Source organism: Oncorhynchus keta, chromosome 1 (assembly GCF_023373465.1).
Source record: "Oncorhynchus keta strain PuntledgeMale-10-30-2019 chromosome 1, Oket_V2, whole genome shotgun sequence".
NCBI lineage: Eukaryota > Metazoa > Chordata > Actinopteri > Salmoniformes > Salmonidae > Oncorhynchus > Oncorhynchus keta.
Window position 1 is genome coordinate 85,379,269 of NC_068421.1, and position 18,491 is coordinate 85,397,759.

Here is an 18,491-nt window from a genome sequence, read left to right on the forward strand (position 1 = left end):
TAACAGAAGGGTAGGTAATGGAGAGAGACACCAGAAAAGACACAGAGACAGTAACAGAAGAGTATGATATGATGGAGAGAGACACCAGACAAGACACAGACACAGTAACAGAAGGGTAGGTGATGGAGAGAGACACCAGAAAAGACACAGAGACAGTAACAGAAGAGTATGATATGATGGAGAGAGACACCAGACAAGACACAGACACAGTAACAGAAGAGTAGGATATGATGGAGAGAGACACCAGACAAGACACAGAGACAGTAACAGAAGGGTAGGTGATGGAAAGAGACACCAGACAAGACACAGACACAGTAACAGAAGAGTAGGTGATGGAGAGAGACACCAGACAAGACACAGAGACAGTAACAGAAGACTGGGATATGATGGAGAGAGACACCAGACAAGACACAGAGACAGTAACAGAAGAGTAGGATATGATGGAGACACCAGACAAGACACAGAGACAGTAACAGAAGAGTATGATATGATGGAGACACCAGACAAGACACAGAGACAGTAACAGAAGAGTAGGATATGATGGAGAGAGACACCAGACAAGACACAGAGACAGTAACAGAAGACTGGGATATGATGGAGAGAGACACCAGACAAGACACAGAGACAGTAACAGAAGAGTAGGATATGATGGAGACACCAGACAAGACACAGAGACAGTAACAGAAGAGTAGGATATGATGGAGAGAGACACCAGACAAGACACAGAGACAGTAACAGAAGAGTAGGATATAATGGAGACACCAGACAAGACATAGAGACAGTAACAGAAGAGTAGGATATGATGGAGACACCAGACAAGACACAGACACAGTAGCAGAAGGGTAGGTAATGGAGAGAGACACCAGACAAGACATAGAGACAGTAACAGAAGAGTAGGATATGATGGAGACACCAGACAAGACACAGAGACAGTAACATAAGAGTAGAATATGATGGAGAGAGACACCAGACAAGACACAGAGACAGTAACAGAAGACTGGGATATGATGGAGAGAGACACCAGACAAGACACAGAGACAGTAAAAGAAGAGGGATATGATGGAGACAGACACCAGACAAGACACAGAGACAGTAACAGAAGACTGGGATATGATGGAAAGAGACACCAGACAAGACACAGAGACAGCAACAGAAGAGTAGGATATGATGGAGACACCAGACAAGACACAGAGACAGTAAGAGAAGAGTAGGATATGATGGAGAGAGACACCAGACAAGACACAGAGACAGTAACAGAAGACTGGGGTATGATGGAGACACCAGACAAGACACAGAGACAGTAACAGAAGAGTATGATATGATGGAGACACCAGACAAGACACAGAGACAGTAACAGAAGAGTAGGATATGATGGAGACACCAGACAAGACACAGAGACAGTAACAGAAGAGTAGGATATGATGGAGACACCAGACAAGACACAGATAAGTAACAGAAGAGTAGGATATGATGGAGACACCAGACAAGACACAGAGACAGTAACAGAAGAGTACGATATGATGGAGACACCAGACAAGACACAGAGACAGTAACAGAAGACTGGGATATGATGGAGAGAGACACCAGACAAGACACAGAGACAGTAACAGAAGACTGGGATATGATGGAGAGAGACACCAGACAAGACACAGAGACAGTAACATAAGAGTAGGATATGATGGAGAGAGACACCAGACAAGACACAGAGACAGTAACAGAAGACTGGGATATGATGGAGAGAGACACCAGACAAGACACAGAGACAGTAAAAGAAGAGTAGGATATGATGGAGAGAGACACCAGACAAGACACAGAGACAGTAACAGAAGACTGGGATATGATGGAGAGAGACACCAGACAAGACACAGAGACAGCAACAGAAGAGTAGGATATGATGGAGACACCAGACAAGACACAGAGACAGTAACAGAAGAGTAGGATATGATGGAGAGAGACACCAGACAAGACACAGAGACAGTAACAGAAGACTGGGATATGATGGAGACACCAGACAAGACACAGAGACAGTAACAGAAGAGTAGGATATGATGGAGACACCAGACAAGACACAGAGACAGTAACAGAAGAGTAGGATATGATGGAGACACCAGACAAGACACAGAGACAGTAACAGAAGAGTAGGATATGATGGAGACACCAGACAAGACACAGAGACAGTAACAGAAGAGTAGGATATGATGGAGACACCAGACAAGACACAGAGACAGTAACAGAAGAGTAGGATATGATGGAGACACCAGACAAGACACAGAGACAGTAACAGAAGACTGGGATATGATGGAGAGAGACACCAGACAAGACACAGAGACAGTAACAGAAGAGTAGGATATGATGAAGAGAGACACCAGACAAGACACAGACACAGTAGCAGAAGAGTAGGATATGATGGAGACACCAGACAAGACACAGACACAGTAGCAGAAGAGTAGGATATGATGGAGAGAGACACCAGACACAGACAAGACACAGAGAAAGTGACAGAAGAGGGCAGATGGAGAGAGACACCAGACAAGACACAGACACAGTAACAGAAGAGTAGGATATGATGGAGAGAGACACCAGACAAGACACAGAGACAGTAACAGAAGACTGGGATATGATGGAGAGAGACACCAGACAAGACACAGAGACAGTAACAGAAGAGTAGGATATAATGGAGACACCAGACAAGACACAGAGACAGTAACAGAAGAGTAGGATATGATGGAGAGACACCAGACAAGACATAGACACAGTAACAGAAGAGGATATGATGGAGACACCAGACAAGACACAGAGACAGTAACAGAAGAGTAGGATATAATGGAGACACCAGACAAGACACAGAGACAGTAACAGAAGACTGGGATATGATGGAGAGAGACACCAGACAAGACACAGAGACAGTAAAGAAGAGTAGGATATGATGGAGAGACACCAGACAAGACACAGATACAGTAACAGAAGACTGGGATATGATGGAAAGAGACACCAGACAAGACACAGAGACAGCAACAGAAGAGTAGGATATGATGGAGACACCAGACAAGACACAGAGACAGTAACAGAAGAGTAGGATATGATGGAGAGAGACACCAGACAAGACACAGAGACAGTAACAGAAGACTGGGATATGATGGAGACACCAGACAAGACACAGAGACAGTAACAGAAGAGTATGATATGATGGAGACACCAGACAAGACACAGAGACAGTAACAGAAGAGTATGATATGATGGAGACACCAGACAAGACACAGAGACAGTAACAGAAGAGTAGGATATGATGGAGACACCAGACAAGACACAGAGACAGTAACAGAAGAGTATGATATGATGGAGACACCAGACAAGACACAGACACAGTAACAGAAGAGTAGGATATGATGGAGAGACACCAGACAAGACATAGAGACAGTAACAGAAGAGTAGGATATGATGGAGAGAGACACCAGACAAGACACAGAGACAGTAACAGAAGACTGGGATATGATGGAGAGAGACACCAGACAAGACACAGAGACAGTAACAGAAGAGTAGGATATGATGGAGACACCAGACAAGACACAGAGACAGTAACAGAAGAGTAGGATATGATGGAGACACCAGACAAGACACAGACACAGTAACAGAAGAGTAGGATATGATGGAGAGAGACACCAGACAAGACACAGACACAGTAGCAGAAGATTAGGATATGATGGAGACACCAGACAAGACACAGACACAGTAGCAGAAGAGTAGGATATGATGGAGAGAGACACCAGACACAGACAAGACACAGAGAAAGTGACAGAAGAGGGCAGATGGAGAGAGACACCAGACAAGACACAGACACAGTAACAGAAGAGTATGATATGATGGAGAGAGACACCAGACAAGACACAGACACAGTAACAGAAGGGTAGGTAATGGAGAGAGACACCAGACAAGACACAGAGACAGTAACAGAAGAGTATGATATGATGGAGAGAGACACCAGACAAGACACAGAGACAGTAACAGAAGGGTAGGTGATGGAAAGAGACACCAGACAAGACACAGAGACAGTAACAGAAGAGTATGATATGATGGAGAGAGACACCAGACAAGACACAGAGACAGTAACAGAAGAGTAGGATATGATGGAGACACCAGACAAGACACAGAGACAGTAACAGAAGAGTAGGATATGATGGAGAGAGACACCAGACAAGACACAGAGACAGTAACAGAAGACTAGGATATGATGGAGAGACACCAGACAAGACACAGACACAGTAACAGAAGACTAGGATATGATGGAGAGACCAGACAAGACATAGAGACAGTAACAGAAGAGTAGGATATAATGGAGAGACACCAGACAAGACACAGACACAGTAACAGAAGAGTAGGATATGATGGAGACACCAGACAAGACACAGAGACAGTAACAGAAGAGTAGGATATGATGGAGACACCAGACAAGACACAGAGACAGTAACAGAAGACTGGGATATGATGGAGACACCAGACAAGACATAGAGACAGTAACAGAAGAGTAGGATATGATGGAGAGACCAGACAAGACACAGAGACAGTAACAGAAGACTAGGATATGATGGAAAGAGACACCAGACAAGACACAGAGACAGCAACAGAAGAGTAGGATATGATGGAGACACCAGACAAGACACAGAGACAGTAACAGAAGAGTAGGATATGATGGAGAGAGACACCAGACAAGACACAGAGACAGTAACAGAAGACTATATGATGGAGACACCAGACAAGACACAGAGACAGTAACAGAAGAGTATGATATGATGGAGACACCAGACAAGACACAGAGACAGTAACAGAAGAGTATGATATGATGGAGACACCAGACAAGACACAGAGACAGTAACAGAAGAGTAGGATATGATGGAGACACCAGACAAGACACAGACACAGTAGCAGAAGAGTAGGATATGATGGAGACACCAGACAAGACACAGACACAGTAACAGAAGAGTAGGATATGATGGAGACACCAGACAAGACACAGAGACAGTAACAGAAGAGTAGGATATGATGGAGAGAGACACCAGACAAGACACAGAGACAGTAACAGAAGACTGGGATATGATGGAGAGAGACACCAGACAAGACACAGAGACAGTAACAGAAGAGTAGGATATGATGGAGACACCAGACAAGACACAGAGACAGTAACAGAAGAGTAGGATATGATGGAGAGAGACACCAGACAAGACACAGAGACAGTAACAGAAGACTGGGATATGATGGAGAGAGACACCAGACAAGACACAGAGACAGTAACAGAAGAGTAGGATATGATGGAGACACCAGACAAGACACAGAGACAGTAACAGAAGAGTAGGATATGATGGAGACACCAGACAAGACACAGACACAGTAACAGAAGAGTAGGATATGATGGAGAGAGACACCAGACAAGACACAGAGACAGTAACAGAAGAGTAGGATATGATGGAGACACCAGACAAGACACAGACACAGTAGCAGAAGAGTAGGATATGATGGAGAGAGACACCAGACACAGACAAGACACAGAGAAAGTGACAGAAGAGGGCAGATGGAGAGAGACACCAGACAAGACACAGACACAGTAACAGAAGAGTATGATATGATGGAGAGAGACACCAGACAAGACACAGACACAGTAACAGAAGGGTAGGTAATGGAAGACACAGACAAGACACAGAGACAGTAACAGAAGAGTATGATATGATGGAGAGAGACACCAGACAAGACACAGACACAGTGACAGAAGAGTAGGATATGATGGAGACACCAGACAAGACACAGTAACAGAAGAGTAGGATATGATGGAGAGAGACACCAGACAAGACACAGAGACAGTAACAGAAGAGTAGGATATGATGGAGACACCAGACAAGACACAGAGACAGTAACAGAAGAGTAGGATATGATGGAGACACCAGACAAGACACAGAGACAGTAACAGAAGAGTAGGATATGATGGAGAGAGACACCAGACAAGACACAGAGACAGTAACAGAAGAGTAGGATATGATGGAGAGACCAGACAAGACACAGAGACAGTAACAGAAGAGTAGGATATGATGGAGACACCAGACAAGACACAGTAACAGAAGAGTAGGATATGATGGAGACACCAGACAAGACACAGAGACAGTAACAGAAGAGTAGGATATGATGGAGAGAGACACCAGACAAGACACAGAGACAGTAACAGAAGAGTAGGATATGATGGAGAGACCAGACAAGACACAGAGACAGTAACAGAAGACTGGGATATGATGGAGACACCAGACAAGACATAGAGACAGTAACAGAAGAGTAGGATATGATGGAGAGACCAGACAAGACACAGAGACAGTAACAGAAGACTAGGATATGATGGAGACACCAGACAAGACACAGAGACAGTAACAGAAGACTAGGATATGATGGAGAGACCAGACAAGACACAGAGACAGTAACAGAAGAGTAGGATATGATGGAGAGACCAGACAAGACACAGAGACAGTAACAGAAGACTAGGATATGATGGAGACACCAGACAAGACACAGAGACAGTAACAGAAGACTAGGATATGATGGAGAGACCAGACAAGACACAGAGACAGTAACAGAAGAGTAGGATATGATGGAGAGACCAGACAAGACACAGAGACAGTAACAGAAGACTAGGATATGATGAATGCACTTACAGTGCATTCGGAAAGTGTTCAGACCCCTTCCTTTTTCCACAGGTTTGTTTGAATTTTTTGACAAGTGCATAAAAAAACAAAAATTTAAATACCACATTTAAAGTATTCAGACCCTTTGCTATGAGACTCTAAATTGAGCTCAGGTGCATTCTGTTTCCATTGATCATCCTTGAGATGTTTCTACAACTTCATTGGAGTCCACCTGTGGTAAATTCAATTGATTGAACATGATTTGGAAAGGCACACACCTGTCTATATAAGGTACCACAGTTGACAGTGCAAGTCAGAGCAAAAACCAAGTGATGAGGTTGAAGGAATTGTCCGTAGAGGTCCGAGACAAGATTGTGTTAAGGCACAGATCTGGGGAAGGGTGCCAAAAAATATCTGCAGCATTGAAGGTCCCCACACAGTGGCCTCCATCATTCTTAAATGGAAGAAGTTTGAAACCACCAAGACCCATCCTAAAACTGTCCGACCGGCCAAACTGAGCAATCGAGGGAGAAGGGCCTTGGTCAGGGAGGTGACCAAGAACCCGATGGTCACTCTGACAGAGCTCCAGCGTTTCTCTGTGGAGCTGGGAGGATCTTCCAGGAGGTCAACAGTCTCTGCAGCACTCCACAAATCAGACCTTTATGGTAGAGTAGCCAGACGGAAGCCACTCCTCAGTAAAAGGCAAATGACAGCCCACTGATAGGAGTTTGCCAAAAGCCACCTAAAGAATAATAATAATAATATATGCCATTTAGCAGACGCTTTTATCCAAAGCGACTTACAGTCATGTGTGCATACATTCTACGTATGGGTGGTCCCGGGGATCGAACCCACTACCCTGGCGTTACAAGCGCCATGCTCTACCAACTGAGCTACAGAAGGACCTCTCAAATCATGAGAAGCAAGATTCTGTGATCTGATGAAAACAAGATTGAACTATTTGGCCTGAAGTGTAACGTACGCCAAGTCTAACATATGGAGTAAACCTGGCTTCATCCCTACAGTGAAGCATGGTGGTGGTAGCCTCATGCTGTGGGGATATTTTTCAGCAGTAGGGACTCGGAGACTAGTCAGGAGGGAAAAATGAACGGAGCAAAGTACAGAGATCGCTTGGGACCTCAGACTGGGGCGAAGGTTCACCTTCCAACCAGACAACGACCTTAAGACCACAGCCAAGACAACACAGCACTGGCTTCAGGACAAGTCTCTGAATGTCCTTGAGTGGTCCAGCCAGAGCCCGGACTTGAACCCAAACGAACATCTCTGGAGAGACCTGAAAATAGCTGTGCAGCAATGCTCCCCATCCAACCTGACAGAGCTTGAGGGGATCTGCAGAGAAGAATGGGAGAAACACCCCAAATACAGGTGTGTCGAGTTTGTAGCGTCATACCCAAGAAGACTCGAGGCTGTAATCACTGCCAAAGGTGCTTCAACAAAGTACTTAGTGAAGGGTCTGAATACTTATGTAAATGTGATATTTCAGTTTATTTTTATTTTTTATAAATGTGTAAAAATGTCTAAAAACCAGTTTTTGCTTTCTCATTATGGGGTATTGTGTGTAGATCGTTTAAAAACTGTTTATGCAATTTTAGAAAAAGGCTCTACCGTAACAAAATATGGGGAAAGCCAAGGGTTCTGAATATTTCTGAATGCACTGTATATACAGTACACAGCGAGATCAATCAGAGAAGGTGAAAGACAGACCAAACCCCCCAACCCCCTCTTTATGTCTGTGTGATGTTTTGTTGTCTCTACCTTCTTACCCTTTGTACCATGTTTTGTGCCGCTACCATGTGTTGCTACCATGTTTTTGTCATGTTGTGTTGCTACCATGTTGTGTTGCTACCATGCTGTGTTGCTACCATGTTTTTGTCATGTTGTGTTGCTACCGTGTTTTTGTCATGTTGTGTTGCTACCATGCTGTGTTGCTACCGTGTTTTTGTCATGTTGTGTTGCTACCATGTTTTTGTCATGTTGTGTTGCTACCATGTTTTTGTCATGTTGTGTTGCTACCATGCTGTGTTGCTACCATGCTGTGTTGCTACCATGTTTTTGTCATGTTGTGTTGCTACCATGTTTTTGTCATGTTGTGTTGCTACCATGTTTTTTTCATGTTGTTTTGCTACCGTGTTTTTGTCATGTTGTGTTGCTACCATGTTTTTGTCATGTTGTGTTGCTACCATGTTTTGTCATGTTGTGTTGCTACTTTTTGTCATGTTGTGTTGCTACCATGTTTTTGTCATGTTGACCATGTTGTGTTGCTACCATGCTGTGTTGCTACCATGTTTTTGTCATGTTGTGTTGCTACCGTGTTTTTGTCATGTTGTGTTGCTACCATGTTTTTGTCATGTTGTGTTGCTACCATGTTGTCTACCATGCTGTGTTGCTACCATGTTTTTGTCATGTTGTGTTGCTACCATGTTTTTGTCATGTTGTGTTGCTACCATGTTTTTGTCATGTTGTGTTGCTACCATGCTGTGTTGTCATGTGTTGCTGCCTTGTTATGTTGTTGTCTTCGGTCTCTCTTTATGTAGTGTTGAGTTGTCTCTCTTTATGTAGTGTTGAGTTGTCTCTCTTGTTGTGATGTGTGTTTTGTCCTGTATTTATGTTGTATATATTTTTGTATTTTTAATCCCAGCCCCCGTCCCTGCAGGAGGCCATTTTCCTTTTGGTAGGTCGTCTTTGTAAATAGGAATTTGTTCTTAACTGACTTGCCTAGTTAAATAAAGGTTAAATAAAAAAAAATAATAATAAAATGTCCATCTCTCTCAACTCAATTTAATTCAAGGGGCTTTATTGACATGGGAAGCATATTTTTTACATTGCAGAGCAAGTGAAATAGATAGTAAACAAAAGTGAAATAATCAAACATTGTAAACATTACACTCACAAAAGTTGTAAAGTAATAAAGACATTTCAAATATCATATTATGTCTATATACAGTGTTGTAACGATGTGCAAATAGTTAAAGTAAAAAGGGTAAATCTCTCTCTCCCTCCAGTGTGTCTCTACTGACTGTACTGTTCATACCCACAGGGAGAGACTTGACACCCCCTTTCTATAGCAGCTCAACCTGTTATTTCAGTGTCACTGACTACATTCTCCTGGCATACACCGGGGACATTGCATGGGTAAACTACATCAAATCAAATACATTTTTATTGGTCACATACACATGGTTAGCATGTTCATATAATATAATATAATGTAATCTCTTCTATTTCAGAATGTATTTTTTTCGTAACGCCTACAGCTTGTGATTTAGACTCCATCACTTTCTTCACGTTTCTCCCTGTTAGATGTAGAGGATGGCAGGATTGTGTGTTGTTTATTAAGATGAAAGGGTTTTATTGTGGAGAGGGAAGTTTCGTGTCTCCAGACTAGAACAAAGGCTTCGCCATGGGAGATGTGTTTTTTATGGAACTAGCACATAGATGTGAATTCTATCAAATAGCTTTACTTGAATCATTTCTAATCCTCTTTTTTCAATTATTTTTTTAAGCATGTTTTATTACTTATTAAGCCCCTATCCCCTGGTTGGAGGATTTTGTGGAAAATGTCAACATTATATAAACAGAATATACTTACTTTTGGCCATGTAGTATATATACAATTGAAGCTGGAAGTTTACATACACCATAGCCAAATACATTTAAACTCAGTTTTCACAATCCCTGACATTTAATCCGAGTAAAAATGCCCTGTCTAAGGTCAGTTCACCACTTTATTGTAAGAAATGTGAAATGTCAGAATAATAGTAGAGAGAATCACATTCCCAGTGGGTCGGAGGTTTACATACACTCATTTGGTATTTGGTAACATTGCCTTTAAATTGTTTAACTTTGGTCAAATGTTTCGGGTAGCCTTCCACAAGCTTAAAAAAATGAAAAAGTGGAATGCATACCAGCAAAGCCACTACACTACACAACACAACACTAAACAATACATTCATTGCACTATAACGGTGCCAAATGGTGCCCACAAACTGTTAGGGCCTACATAAAGCTGTCCCAACATCTTACCACTGCTACACCTGGCTATCAGCGGAGCCTTGTCTGGCAGCGAAACAGTTCATTCAGCCTCTTAAAAAAACAAAGTTGATATTTTTTTTATTTAACCAGGCAAGACAGTTAATAACAAGTTCTTATTTACAATGACAGTAGGTTAACTGCCCTTTTCAAGGGAAGAATGACAGATTATTACCTTGTCAGCTCAGGGAGTTGATCTAGCAACCTTTCAGATACTGGCCCAACACTCTAACCACTAGGCTACCTGCCACCCCAATATGGCTGACTTGCTTAAACAAATGTGGATTCTACTGACAATTGAGATGTACAAACTATTGCATAAGGGGACAGCAAGCGGATAAGAGGCAATCCGTAATTCAGAACATGGGCCATTCTTTCAGTGCTCTCCCTGTACACCAAGTTAGATCCATAGGGTAAATAAAGTGGGAATATATGCAGACAATGAAAGCTCTTACATTGTTCGACGATTACATTTATATAAAATAGATTACAGGCTACCGTAGAACAGTCAGAACAGTAAGCAAAATGAAGAAGGGTAAATAGACCAAATTATTAGGGTGAGTTACATGGGTTACTAACATCTTACTACACAACATACACTTAGTATTACTTTCTTAACTACAGTATACATATCTCCCTGGCATATTACATCATTTATGAAGCAGCAGACAATAAATTTTTGGACTCGTTGTGCTCGGATCACTTGAACAGGAAGGTGGTGAGACAGACCTCCAAGTTAACAGTTGTTTTGAGCGGGGCACATATCATCCTTCATTGACAGCATGGCCAATGTTGAATGTTTATCATTTTAAACTTGGAAAAGAGCCCCGTAATCCCAGATTTGGGACCTCACAGAATTCCTGTTTCCTAATCGTACTGGATTCCAAGTGTATCGGCCAATCAACCGATCACTCTAATCTTATTTCCAACCGTTGGGTTGTCCACAGACTAACCCATCTTTCCTAGTACACTACAATTATACTATTTTCTTTAGCAATACATCCTATTTTGGTAGGCCGTCATTGTAAATAAGAATGTGTCCTTAACTGACTTACCTAGTTAAATAAACGGTAAATAAATAAATACACATTGTACTGTGATGTCTTAGGATCTCTCTATTTGTAGCAGGTCTACCAGGACTCCCATAAAAAGGAATGCTTTACCTAAGAGTAAAATCATATTTTCCAGATCTCCTAACAGTATTGTTTGTAAGTCCAACTGAACAGAGACATTATGACTTCACAACCACCCCTGGTCTGGGCCTAACTCTAAAAGTGAGACAGTACCAAAAGAGATTATCTATTAATTCTGTTTCCTTGTGGCACTCTGCACAAGGCTGACTGTTTATGCCCCATATATTGAGCATTCTTTTTGTGGCAAGTATTTTATATATTTGTTTAAATTGAAAAGAACGATTAATGCGTCACTTGTTGTTTTGTACTTCAGTTCACCTGATGTCATGGTATTGGGACAAATCTGTTCCCACCTATCTGGAATATTCTGCAGCATAGTTGTCAAACCTCTCGACCTTAAGTTAAACTGAAACATTTCATGATTTCTACTAGTCATGTTAATCCATGCATGGTTTTTCATTGGAGGCAGGCAAACCAATACATGCCTTTCTCTTTTGAGTAATTGCCTCTTCTATTTCAAAGACACATTTCAACTAACTATCTACTAACCCTAGCCCTAAACCTAACCTTTATTCTAAACCTTACGCTAAGCCTAACCGTAACCTTAGCAAGCAACAGATAGTTTGTTGCTTATCAACAGATAGTTTGTTGCTTATCAACAGATAGTTTGTTGCCTATCAACAGATAGTTTGTTGCTTATCAACAGATAGTTTGTTGCCTATCAACAGATAGTTTGTTGCTTATCAACAGATAGTTTGTTGCTTATCAACAGATAGTTTGTTGCTTATCAACAGATAGTTTGTTGCCTATCAACAGATAGTTTGTTGCTTATCAACAGATAGTTTGTTGCCTATCAACAGATAGTTTGTTGCTTATCAACAGATAGTTTGTTGCCTATCAACAGATAGTTTGTTGCTTATCAACAGATAGTTTGTTGCTTATCAACAGATAGTTTGTTGCTTATCAACAGATAGTTTGTTGCTTATCAACAGATAGTTTGTTGCCTATCAACAGATAGTTTGTTGCTTATCAACAGTTTTGTTGCTTATCAACAGATAGTTTGTTGCTTATCAACAGATAGTTTGTTGCTTATCAACAGATAGTTTGTTGTTTGCTATCAACAGATAGTTTGTTGCTTATCAACAGATATCAACAGATAGTTTGTTGCTTATCAACAGATAGTTTGTTGCTTATCAACAGATAGTTTGTTGCTTATCAACAGATAGTTTGTTGCTCAACAGATAGTTTGTTGCTTATCAACAGATAGTTTGTTGCTTATCAACAGATAGTTTGTTGCTTATCAACAGATAGTTTGTTGCTTATCAACAGATAGTTTGTTGCTTATCAACAGATAGTTTGTTGCTTATCAACAGATAGTTTGTTGCTTATCAACAGATAGTTTGTTGCTTATCAACAGATAGTTTGTTGCTTATCAACAGATAGTTTGTTGCTTATCAACAGATAGTTTGTTGCTTATCAACAGATAGTTTGTTGCTTATCAACAGATAGTTTGTTGCTTATCAACAGATAGTTTGTTGCTTATCAACAGATAGTTTGTTGCTTATCAACAGATAGTTTGTTGCTTATCAACAGATAGTTTGTTGCTTATCAACAGATAGTTTGTTGCTTATCAACAGATAGTTTGTTGCTTATCAACAGATAGTTTGTTGCTTATCAACAGATAGTTTGTTGCTTATCAACAGATAGTTTGTTGCTTATCAACAGATAGTTTGTTGCTTATCAACAGATAGTTTGTTGCTTATCAACAGATAGTTTGTTGCTTATCAACAGATAGTTTGTTGCTTATCAACAGATAGTTTGTTGCTTATCAACAGATAGTTTGTTGCTTATCAACAGATAGTTTGTTGCTTATCAACAGATAGTTTGCTGATAGTTTGTTGCTTATCAACAGATAGTTTGTTGCTTATCAACAGATAGTTTGTTGCTTATCAACAGATAGTTTGTTGCTTATCAACAGATAGTTTGTTGCTTATCAACAGATAGTTTGTTGCTTATCAACAGATAGTTTGTTGCTTATCAACAGATAGTTTGTTGCTTATCAACAGATAGTTTGTTGCTTATCAACAGATAGTTTGTTGCTTATCAACAGATAGTTTGTTGCTTATCAACAGATAGTTTGTTGCTTATCAACAGATAGTTTGTTGCTTATCAACAGATAGTTTGTTGCTTATCAACAGATAGTTTGTTGCTTATCAACAGATAGTTTGTTGCTTATCAACAGATAGTTTGTTGCTTATCAACAGATAGTTTGTTGCTTATCAACAGATAGTTTGTTGCTTATCAACAGATAGTTTGTTGCTTATCAACAGATAGTTTGTTGCTTATCAACAGATAGTTTGTTGCTTATCAACAGATAGTTTGTTGCTTATCAACAGATAGTTTGTTGCTTATCAACAGATAGTTTGTTGCTTATCAACAGATAGTTTGTTGCCTATCAACAGATAGTTTGTTGCTTATCAACAGATAGTTTGTTGCTTATCAACAGATAGTTTGTTGCTTATCAACAGATAGTTTGTTGCTTATCAACAGATAGTTTGTTGCTTATCAACAGATAGTTTGTTGCTTATCAACAGATAGTTTGTTGCTTATCAACAGATAGTTTGTTGCTTATCAACAGATAGTTTGTTGCTTATCAACAGATAGTTTGTTGCTTATCAACAGATAGTTTGTTGCTTATCAACAGATAGTTTGTTGCTTATCAACAGATAGTTTGTTGCTTATCAGATTTGTTGCTTATCAACAGATAGTTTGTTGCTTATCAACAGATAGTTTGTTGCTTATCAACAGATAGTTTGTTGCTTATCAACAGATAGTTTGTTGCTTATCAACAGATAGTTTGTTGCTTATCAACAGATAGTTTGTTGCTTATCAACAGATAGTTTGTTGCTTATCGTTACAGATAGTTTGTTGCAGATAGTTTGTTGCTTATCAACAGATAGTTTGTTGCTTATCAACAGATAGTTTGTTGCTTATCAACAGATAGTTTGTTGCTTATCAACAGATAGTTTGTTGCTTATCAACAGATAGTTTGTTGCTTATCAACAGATAGTTTGTTGCTTATCAACAGATAGTTTGTTGCTTATCAACAGATAGTTTGTTGCTTATCAACAGATAGTTTGTTGCTTATCAACAGATAGTTTGTTGCTTATCAACAGATAGTTTGTTGCTTATCAACAGATAGTTTGTTGCTTATCAACAGATAGTTTGTTGCTTATCAACAGATAGTTTGTTGCTTATCAACAGATAGTTTGTTGCTTATCAACAGATAGTTTGTTGCTTATCAACAGATAGTTTGTTGCTTATCAACAGATAGTTTGTTGCTTATCAACAGATAGTTTGTTGCTTATCAACAGATAGTTTGTTGCTTATCAACAGATAGTTTGTTGCTTATCAACAGATAGTTTGTTGCTTATCAACAGATTGCTTATCAACAGATAGTTTGTTGCTTATCAACAGATAGTTTGTTGCTTATCAACAGATAGTTTGTTGCTTATCAACAGATAGTTTGTTGCTTATCAACAGATAGTTTGTTGCTTATCAACAGATAGTTTGTTGCTTATCAACAGATAGTTTGTTGCTTATCAACAGATAGTTTGTTGCTTATCAACAGATAGTTTGTTGCTTATCAACAGATAGTTTGTTGCTTATCAACAGATAGTTTGTTGCTTCAACAGATAGTTTGTTGCTTATCAACAGATAGTTTGTTGCTTATCAACAGATAGTTTGTTGCTTATCAACAGATAGTTTGTTGCTTATCAACAGATAGTTTGTTGCTTATCAACAGATAGTTTGTTGCTTATCAACAGATAGTTGCTTATCAACAGATAGTTTGTTATCAACAGATAGTTTGTTGCTTATCAACAGATAGTTTGTTGCTTATCAACAGATAGTTTGTTGCTTATCAACAGATAGTTTGTTGCCTATCAACAGATAGTTTGTTGCTTATCAACAGATAGTTTGTTGCTTATCAACAGATAGTTTGTTGCTTATCAACAGATAGTTTGTTGCTTATCAACAGATAGTTTGTTGCCTATCAACAGATAGTTTGTTGCTTATCAACAGATAGTTTGTTGCTTATCAACAGATAGTTTGTTGCTTATCAACAGATAGTTTGTTGCCTATCAACAGATAGTTTGTTGCTTATCAACAGATAGTTTGTTGCTTATCAACAGATAGTTTGTTGCTTATCAACAGATAGTTTGTTGCTTATCAACAGATAGTTTGTTGCTTATCAACAGATAGTTTGTTGCTTATCAACAGATAGTTTGTTGCTTATCAACAGATAGTTTGTTGCTTATCAACAGATAGTTTGTTGCTTATCAACAGATAGTTTGTTGCTTATCAACAGATAGTTTGTTGATAGTTTGTTGCTTATCAACAGATAGTTTGTTGCTTATCAACAGATAGTTTGTTGCTTATCAACAGATAGTTTGTTGCCTATCAACAGATAGTTTGTTGCTTATCAACAGATAGTTTGTTGCTTATCAACAGATAGTTTGTTGCTTATCAACAGATAGTTTGTTGCCTATCAACAGATAGTTTGTTGCTTATCAACAGATAGTTTGTTGCTTATCAACAGATAGTTTGTTGCTTATCAACAGATAGTTTGTTGCCTATCAACAGATAGTTTGTTGCCTATCAACAGATAGTTTGTTGCTTATCAACAGATAGTTTGTTGCTTATCAACAGATAGTTTGTTGCTTATCAACAGATAGTTTGTTGCTTATCAACAGATAGTTTGTTGCTTATCAACAGATAGTTTGTTGCTTATCAACAGATAGTTTGTTGCTTATCAACAGATAGTTTGTTGCTTATCAACAGATAGTTTGTTGCTTATCAACAGATAGTTTGTTGCTTATCAACAGATAGTTTGTTGCTTATCAACAGATAGTTTGTTGCTTATCAACAGATAGTTTGTTGCTTATCAACAGATAGTTTGTTGCCTATCAACAGATAGTTTGTTGCTTATCAACAGATAGTTTGTTGCTTATCAACAGATAGTTTGTTGATAGCATGACCATCTGTAGAGGATACATCCAAATAACGTGTGACCGTTGGTTAAACTTTTGTATTGAGCATAAAACTCCATACAACTCCATACAACTCCATACAACTCCATACAACTCCATACAACTTTGTTAATGGCTTGTGTGAAATCATTTTACCATCCTTATTTACAATGTCATTCGTAAATATCATACCTTTCTTCTACATAAAAAAACATTTGGTCTTTCCTCCATCAGTACGTTGGAGTTTAGACATATTATTTACTGTAATAATAGTTCTGTCTCTTCTGGAAGATGAAATTGGAATTGGAATCAACTCTGTATGGCTTCATTTAAAAAGGAGGATGCTTTATAGAAACGTGGGTGTTTGTGTGTGAGCGCTGCATAGACATCAACATATATATTCATCTATAGTACCATTTTCTCATGCATGAGAAGGTAACGTAACATATTATTCAATATATCTATATAGATATATAGATGCTAACTCTTTGAAAAAAATGTGTGCACACATCTATATAATTATTTCTGCATGAATGTGTGTAAGCATAGCTTTACTATGTATGGACGTTTACAGTACTGACTGTACAGTACATATTTACATGGAGTGGACAAAACATTATGAACACCTGCTCTTTCCATGACATAGACTGACCAGGTGAATCCAGGTGAAAGCTATGATCCCTTATTGATGTCCTTATTAACGAGCCCTTATTAATGTTACATTCACTTCACACAGTGTAGACGAAGGAACAATTGAGACCATTGAGACATGAATTGTATATTTGTGCCATTTAGAGGGTGAATGGGCAAGACAACATATTTAAGAGCCTTTGAACGGTGTCAAGAACTGCAGCACTGCTGGGTTTTTCACGCTCAACAGTTTCAGTGTGTACCAAGAATGGTCCACCACCCAAAGGACATCCAGCCAACTTGAACCAACTGTGGGAAGCATTGGAGTCAACATGGGCCAGCATCCCTGTGGAATGCATTCGACACCTTGTAGTCCATGCCCTGACGAATTGAGTCTGTTCTGAGGGTAAAAGGGGGGGTGCAACTCAATCTTAGGAAGGTGTTAGTTATAATATAAATGGTATAAAACATCCCACTAAGAGGAAAAAAAACTGCTTAACAAACTCAATTCAATATTAGGAAGGTGTTTCTTAATGTTTTGTACACATTTTGAATAATATATTTAATAAAATGCAGTAGGCGTCGAAAGCTGAGATATCTGGCAGATCTCTCCTCCTGTGTTGCTGCATTGGTGTCAGTGCCGTACGAGTATTGAGCTTTCATATCATCGTCCTACTTTATAGAGACCTCTATCCTCTCGCTAGCTCAACAAAACAGGTCTCTAATGAGCCAGGCTGAACATAGCCTGCCTGAGAGACCAAGACAATATTTCTACAGTTATCAATAAAATAACTTACTCCTTGGACTAGTTCTTAAATTGGTTCAAAAGCCACACCCCAAATGTATATGCAAATGACTACCTCCTCCTCGGAAGAAAAGTAGAAGAAAAAAAACGACATAAAAATGACTAACCCCTTTACATTCCCAAAGCTCCCTCGTTAGCTTATTCTGATTCCAAACTCTTTAATGTCTTCAGCTCAAATGGTGCAGAA